Below are 8884 nucleotides of genomic sequence, written 5' to 3'. Positions count from 1 at the left end.
GGTGGATGGAGAGCTGGGACCTGAAACCCATGCCAGAAAGGCAAGGAGGCAGCAGGAGGGGGGACCACATGAACTGAGACTCTAAGCCCCTGGCATACGCTCTGTTGTCCCATCAGTTTCACCTACAAAACGGAAAGTCAAAGATAAAACTATTAAGAATTTCAAGATGGCAACTACAGTGCATTAAACCCCAAGCACACTCATGAAGCTGGCCCTACCAGACATTATCAAAGTCCCCTAGGAGTTAAAACCATGCCCGAGTGAGAACCACTGAGTAATAACTCAACCTAGGGTCAGATGGGGCTTCTCAAAGGACTCGCGCTCTCAGCTGATCCCAGAAGGTTACGGGGTGGGGTAGGGGGGATGATTAGAAGGAACAGAGCTAGTCGGGAAAGCTTCCAGCCGCTCATGAATTTTAAACCACATTCTCAGGGAAGTTGCAAAGTCTGGTTTGGCTGGAAGGAGCTCTTCCAGGTGGAGGAAGTGGCAGGTGAACAGGTATAGGAATGGAAATTAGCAAGGAGCTATAGGGGCTAATAGGGAGAATGGTTTGGCAGGGGAAGTGTGGATAGGGTGAATAAGAGAGGGGTCTTTTAACCTTACATAGATTATATCTGAACTTTCCTGTTGCCCCACTGTGGCTTCTGGTGAGTTGCTGAACTTCTAGGCCTCCTCCTGCATGTGGTGTGGGCTGTGACTCACTCTTTCTAAGGCCCTGGTGCGTGAAAGCTGAGGGGCACCCATCAGCAACCTCGAAGAGGCTCCTTCCACGGAAACCCTCATCTCCGCCCTGGTTTCTTCCCCTCTGTGTTGCCCCACAACACCTTCACTCACCTCCTGTGGACAAAGGCTCACTGGAGGGTCTCCATCAATGAACCCACTGGGACTGCTTCTCCCTAAGTGTGTCACCTTGGGCAATCATCATCTTTAAATAAGAGCTATTGAGAGCTTATTGACAGCCTCTCTTCTAATTGATTGATTGATTGATTGATTTTTTTTTTTTTTGAGACGGAGTCTCGCTCTGTCGCCCAGGCTGGAGTGCAGTGGCGCCATCTCGGCTCACTGCAAGCTCCGCCTCCCGGGTTCACGCCATTCTCCTGCCTCAGCCTCTCCGAGTAGCTGGGACTACAGGCACCCGCCACCACGCCCGGCTAATTTTTTGTATTTTTAGTAGAGACGGAGTTTCACTGTGGTCTCGATCTCCTGACCTCGTGATCCGCCTGCCTCGGCCTCCCAAAGTGCTGGGATTACAAGCGTGAGCCACCGTGCCCGGCCCTAATTGATTTATATATGCATTGACCACTGACTCTTTACAACCTCCCTGTTAGGTAAATGCTATCTCCATCCCCATTTTAAAGGTGGGAATGGTGAGCCCTACAGAGGTTTAGTAAATTGCCCATACACAGTTAGTGAGCTGTGAGTCCAAAATCTGAATCCTGGCAATTTGGCTACACAGTCTTCATATTGAACCATTTCACTCAGTTTTGTAAAATGGAGATAATAAGAGTAACCTCAGGCCAGGCACAGTGGCTCATGTCTGTAATCCCAGCAGTTTGGGAGGTGGAGGTAGGAAGATCACTGAGGTCAGGAGTTCAAGACCAGCCTGGCCAACATGGTGAAACCTTGTCTCTACTAAAAATACAAAAATTAGCCGGGTATGGTGGCACATGCCTGTAATCCCAGCCACTCGGGAGGCTGAGGCACAAGAATCACTTGAACCCAAAAAGTGGAGTTTGCAATGCACTGAGATCATGCCACTACACTCCAGGCTGGGCGACAGAATGAGGTTCCATCTCAAAAACAAAACAAAACAAAACAAAAAAACAAAAAAAACCGGTAACCTCAGATAATTTTAAGGATCAGATAAGATTACAGTGTAAATCTTCGCACAGTGATATAGGTACACAATAAGTAGTCACTACTATTGTTATTGTTGTTACAAGCATGCTTAAAAAAAAAAATTAAATAATGGCTCATATGCCATTGAAAACTTTGAGATGCCTCATTGCCTAAGGAGAGAGGATGAGACTCCCAGGCCTGGCATTCAGTGTTTGCTCACGACCAGCCCTGTCCTTACTTTCCAGTGTCATCGTTAGCAAGATTCCTCCGTGGTCCGGGCAGCCCAGCTTGCCCTCCTCCGCCGTCGCCTCATTACCTGCTTTCATGCTTGGCTCGGCTCTTCTTTCTGCCTGAAATGTTCTCTGGCTTCTTCTTGATGTCAAAATTCTATGTAATCTTCAAGAGCCCCGAGCCCCGACAGAATTTTGTTGGTTCCCCTATTATTATTGACATTTGCTTCTATTTATTAATCGTGCCAGGGTGGTTTACATATACTATCTGGTCTGCCAATTTCTACACTGTCCTCCTTTTTACAGATAAAGAAACTGAAGTTCAGAGTGTCAGCTTACCCAAGGTCACATCTGAAAAGCAGCATAGACAGGTTTCAACCCAGATTGGGCTGACTCCAAGCCCCATGCTGATTCCCTGTGGCACCTGCCTCTTGGCTGGTACAGAAAACCAGGGAGAGCTGCATTTGAATCTCAACCCAATCTGAGGAAGAACAAGCTCTGTGCAGCTCCAACAGTTTAAGCGTCAGTTAGGAACACTAATAATAATAATAATAATAATACTGTCTCATGGGCAGTTACAAGGAGCAAATGAGATGCTTTGTGTAAAGCAATCAGCACAGTGCTATGATGAAGCCTGCTCCACTCTGTCTAGCAATAGAGGTGTGTGTCCGTGTCTGTCCCTCCCTCTGGATAACCAACTCCTTTAGAGCAGGAAGTGAATCTGGTTGCTCCAGCAGTGCCAGACACTGACTGCATGCCCAGCACATAGCGGATGCTCCATAAATGTTTGCTGCATTGACTCAGCAGCCCTGCATGGCTCTTCAACCCCAGGCCTGGAAACAGGGCATAGTCATCAGAGCACAAAAGGATACCTCGGTCATCCCTTAGTGTGAGGCTGAGTGGTAACTCTCATGCCCAAGGCATAGGTCATGGACAGCACTCCCGACCAGACACAATAGGGCGAGTGGAGGCAGAGTCCACTTCGCTCCTGCTCTGCAACCAGGACCTCTAGAATCAGAGAAGACTCATCGGTGGGGAGAAACAGGATAACATCAAGTGGGCAGAGGCTCTTGACTCACAGATCGAACTCTTTCCTGGAACCTTTAGCAGAGAGGAAGGAAAAAGCCTTTGCCTCACTCAAGCATGGCATCAGGAGTGGAAACTGGGGTGTCTTATTGTGTCTTCCTCTTAAGCCTGGTCCCTCTTCCTGGGCTGTGCTTTGTGCTGATCTTGTCATTATACAAACCCAATGTCATGGAGAAAACACTGGGTTCTAGATGTGGAAGTCTCAGGTGGTGATTCTGGCACCTTTTGGGGGTCGTTTTTCCTCTGGGCCTCAGTTTCCTCATCTGTGAAATGTGGGTAGTAGTGCCTGCCTTGCCTTCTTTGCAGGACTCTTTTGAAGATTAAATGAAAGAGGAAAGCTCTTTGCACACCATAAAATACTGTATAAATAGCATAGTTCTTTATGTGCCAGGTATCTCCTTTGACAGGAAAGACTATGATCTCTCTCACCCTGTCCCCTCTCTGTCTCCTTTCTCCCTCTCTCTCTCCCTCTCTAAAGCAATCACAAGATTTCTCTGTGTGCTGAGACTTTTCAGGGTGCTTCTGTGTGTGCCCCCATCTGTTTCGGGGCTTGGAAGGTGTCAAAGTGTCACAAACGAGGCACTTAACATGGGATCTAGAGGTCATCCGTGCAAGTCCGGGGTTCTGCTCCTTAACCATTTGTGGGTCCTTGGAGCCTCCATTTCCTCATCATTAAAGCAAGGATGGAGGATATTGCCTACTTCATAGGTCTGTGAGGGAGGAAAAAGGAGAGAGTGTAGCTAGGTCACCTCAATAACACTTGTTTATTTAAATATTAATCTGAAAACAGGTTCCAGAAAATTCTAGTAAAGATTATTGCTTTTTTTCCAAAACACCGCAGCCTAGGCATGATCACTTATTCAGTAAACATTTATGGAACACCTGCTGTGTGCTGGGCTCACCATTTACTCCATAAACACTCATGGGGCACCTTCTGTGTGCTGGGCCCACTGCCAGTCTCATTTTTCACGGACGTTGTGGTAAAGAAAGAGAAGTAGATGGTTGCTGTGGAGCGAAGGCTCTCTATGGTAGGTGTAGTATTTATTAGTTTAATATCATACTAGGTTGCCGGTTTTTAATTTAATCTTTTACAAGCTACTGGGAATACCCTATTTCTAAAAAATGACCCAGCAGAAGGATGTGGGTTGTTGAATCCAAATGAGAGGGAAATCTTCTTTACCTTTAGGAGTTTCCCTGGCAATGATCATCTAATAGCAGCATGTCTGGGAAATAAAAGCTCAGAGCCGAAAGGGATTTCTGGAAAGGAAGCTGATGGTGGGGATTGGTGGGACTGGGATCTTCCTGTGTCCATTTATTTCCTCAGAGTGCTCCCCAGAGTGCTCCACGCAGAGTAGACACTCGGTAGTGTTTGTCAGTGAACTCAGACCAGAAACTCTGCATTTTGAAGGAAGGGAGGGAGGACATGAGGGAGCCTCTGAGCCGTGTGCTGTGACCAAGCAAGTACTCCATGTGTTCCCAGCTCGTGCCAACCCCACACAAGGTGTTTTTCTGTGTTCATTTAGTTCTTCCAACAACTTTATAAGGTATGAATTCCATTATTACCACTGTTTACCTTTGGTGACAATATAAGGCTGAAAGAAATTTAGTAACTTGCCCAAAGTTATGGCCACACACTCCCAGAAAGCAGGTGGCCCATCTGACTCCAGAACTGATTCTCCCAGGGTCCTGTGCTCTTGGGAAAGTCATTTATCCTCCCTGAATTTGTTTCCTTATCCCAAAGAGGAAGACGTGGAAGGGGATGATTTTAAGGTCGCTTTTGGATCTGTGGACTTCTAGTGGCATAAGTGCTTTATCCAGGGGTTGACAAACTGTGACACATGGGCCAAATGCAGCCAGCTAATTGTTTTTGTAAATAAGTTTTATTGGAACACAGCCACACATATTCATTGATGTATTGTCGATAAGAGCAGAGTTGAGTAGTTGTAACAGAGACCGTCTGGCCCACAAAACCTAAAATATTTACTATTTTGCCCTTTATAGATAAAGTTTGCTGACTCCTGGAATATACTAAGCTATAGACCTTAATGATGATCAACTATAATGATGAATAGGAAAAAATCTGGAGGACTGAACATCAACTGTGAACCGTTGAAGGGGGTAAGAAGATTATTTACACTGTTTACTTTTTTTTTTTTTTTTTAGATGGAGTCTCGCTCTGTCGCCCAGGCTGGAGTGCAGTGGCGCAATCTCGGCTCACTGCAACCTCTGCCTCCTGGGTTCACACCAGTCTCTTGTCTCAGCCTCCTGAGTAGCTGGGACTACAGGTGCCCGCCACCACACCCGGCTAATTTTGTATTTTTAGTAGAGATGGGGTTTCACCGTGTTAGCCAGGATGGTCTCGATCTCCTGACCTCGTGACCCACCTGCCTCAGCCTCCCAAAGTGCTGAGATTACAGGCGTGAGCCACCACGCCTGGCCCTACACTGTTTACGTTTTATACTTGGAGTTACTTATTTAATTTACTTTATACTAATTTATAACTTATATATGGCAACATGCACAAATCCCACATGTATAGCCTGGTGATGGAGCCACCATCCCAATCAAAATATAGAACCTTTTCTAGCACCCCAGAAACCTCTAGCACCATGGATTTGTTTTTCCACTTTTTAACTTTATATAAATGGAATCACACGGTATATACTCTTTTTTGTCCAGTAAAAGTAGTTATTTATTTATTTAGAGAATGGGGTCTCATTCTGTCACCCAGGCTGAAGTGCAGTGACATGATCATAGTTCAACGGAACCTCAGACTCCTGGGCTCAAGCCATCCTCCCACCTCAGCCTCCTGAGTAGCCAGGACTATAAGCAAGCACTACCATGCCTGGCTAATTTTTTTAGTTTTTATTTTTGTAGAGACAGGGTCTCACTATTTTGCTCGAACTCCTGGGCTCAAGCTATCCTCCCACCTCGGCCTCCCAAAGCACTGGGATCACAGGTGTGAGCCACCACACCTGGCAAGTATTTAGTTTTAACAGTATTGTCCAGAGGCAATCACATGTTGGTTTGCTCAGTAAGCATTTTCTTGAGCATCTACCATGCACCAGCACTTCTCCAGGCACTGAGGAGTAAGACATGAGAAGATGCCTGCCCCTCATAGGGTTTACTCTCTGTGGTATATTTTTTCGTGGCTAGTCAAGGCTTCATGTCCACTACTACATAGACGTCTGGCCTGAGCTCTTGGCCCATCTGCCCGAAGGCCTGCAAGTAGACACCCTAATAATTTAAGACCTTTTAGGAATTTCAAACTATAAAAGTTGGAAGACCTAAATGGTTATCCAAACCAACGGCCATTTTTCAAAGGTAGAATCAGAGACCCAGAGAAGGTGCTCACCAAAACTTTTGGGGAGATGAATCACCCAGAAAGGGGTATTGTAGCCAGAAGAAGAACCTCAGGCTCTTTCCAGACCCTGAAGTCTAGAATGTTCTCCAGGTTGCAACACTGCTCTCTAACAAGAAGGCCCCTGACCTCCTGCAGAACAGGTTAGGATGGTATTTATGTTTTACTCTAGAGATGATTTTATTTTGAGGCCTTCTAGATACTCTGTGAACCAATGAGAAAGCCTGGGAGAGTGGAGTGGCAGGGGGTAGAAATGACCAGAATCTCTTCTGTAAACAAAGAAGTGCAACTGTGAAAAGTAGGGGAAAGATTGCATACACAAATCAGAAAAGAAATCTCACTTGTGCTGCTAAGTTCCAGGGGAGATGTGTTCGCAGAAGCCACATTTGCCAATCTGTGGAATGACCAGCATGGTGCTCAGAACGCCTTCATAGAGTGATGAGTCAACTGCATTTCAACTTATTTTGTACCAGGGATTGCACCTCCCATAAAAAAACAAACAAACAAACAAACAAACAACCTTGGGATATGAGCTGAAAATTCATCTAGTTTGAGTAGATGAAACTGATATGGTCTCTTCAAATTCAGTAGCTCTTAAAAACATGCTGGGACTATAAGAGCCTAAAGACATCAGTTGCCTCAGTTCTCAGCACGTTTTCAAGATGTGTCTCTTCTTTCTAAATACATGACAGCCCACCATATTCTAGGAACCTGTAGTTGCTAACTCACCTAATCTTCACACAGGCAAGGTAGAGTGTCATTATCATTTTGCACCGAGGAAACTAAGGATCAGAAAGATTATGTAACATGCCCAAAGTCACACAGCACGTGAAGCCGATCTTGGGTTCAAGTTTAGTTCTGTTTGACTACTCCAAAGCCTGCCCTCTATTCTCTGCTGGGTATCCTCCACCTCTCCCCCAGAGAATCCCCCTTTCAACTTCTCATCTCTCAAAACAATGACAGCTAGAGACCCTTCCCTTTCATCCTAAAGCCCTGCTCAAAAGTTCTGAGCCCCAACCTCAACCCTTCCATTAATTTGCTGAGATGGCTACAAGCAACCTGAGACTCTCCCATATCTTATTTTTCCATTTTTAAAAATGGGGTTATTCTATCAGTCCATCACCACTTTATTCTGTGTGAAGCATAAACAGATGTTATTTCAATCCTACTCCATCTTCCTCTATTTGGGGGAAGTTTAACTGAAGAGTTTTATAAGATAGCTCACTTAGCATTATGACCTGCATTCTGAAAGACTATCTGCTGGTCTACTTTACACATCTCTTTTTAAATTTCCATATGAAGGGATTGGTGAATCTGCTTGAAGATCTATAGTACAGAACAATTATTTGATGAGCGCTTATCTTGCACAAAGTGGCATATTACAAGGTAGGTCTAGGAAGCAGCATTACAGGAAGTTGCTGGATATGAATAGCCAGATTACCTGGAAAACATACCTGGACACTCATAGGAAGTTTGTCCTATCCTCTGTGTGAAATTGCCTGCACGTTCACGTAGTTAGCCGGGGTGTGGGGAAGAATGGGTTTGCTGACACCTGAATTTTGAGAGAGAATGAGGCTTGGGAATCAGATGGGGCACACAGCAGCTGGAACTGCCAATCAAAGTTTTGTCGTTACAACAGAAGCGATCGCTGTTTTTTAAATGAGTTTTCCCAGCTTAAGGCAGAAACTGATCTTCATCACACTTGATGCTTCTATCCTGATAGCGAGTGAGAGACAGAAAAAGAGATTGTTCTTCAGGGACATTTACTCTGAACACTTCATTATCCTTCTTGAGGCAAGCTGGGTAGGCAGAGAATGTTCTTCCATTGGGCAGAATTATGAGAGGCAAAGATTTACCACCTATTACAACAAACTAGAGGGAAAGAAGGCGAAATGAAAAGCCAACATTTTCATGAAGTTATGACTCCCTCTGGCACCCTGAGGAGTAATGGGTGTCTGGAGGCTGAAGGATGGAGAGGTTCCTGAATTTGGGGTTTGCTTGTCTCAGGGAAAGAGGGGCAGTGTAAACCTTCCCCAGGCTCCATGCACACAACCATCCCGCTTCCTTCTGGCTCTCAGCACAAGTGGCCCAGGCACCTGTAGCAGACCCTGTATTTAAGAGGCATCTTAGCTCCTTAACAGCCTGACTTGATAAATAACACCATCAGCCCTTGCACACCTAGGAGATTAGATCCTGCCCCTAGGCAGATGAGAGCTGCTAGACTCTTCCTCCTCCTGCTGAAATTCCTCTCTATCCCTAACCTAACCTTACTTCCTCCTAGATATCTTTCAAGAGTGGGAGAGGAAGGAAAATGTGCTTAGAAACTCCTTTGCAATTTTTCTGCTGATTCTGAAACCTCAGTCCCCCA

This window comes from Hylobates moloch, unplaced genomic scaffold (assembly GCF_009828535.3).
Source record: "Hylobates moloch isolate HMO894 unplaced genomic scaffold, HMol_V3 SCAFFOLD_10, whole genome shotgun sequence".
Lineage (NCBI taxonomy): Eukaryota > Metazoa > Chordata > Mammalia > Primates > Hylobatidae > Hylobates > Hylobates moloch.
The sequence above is the reverse complement of the archived record's forward strand: the minus strand, read 5'-3'. Positions refer to the sequence as shown.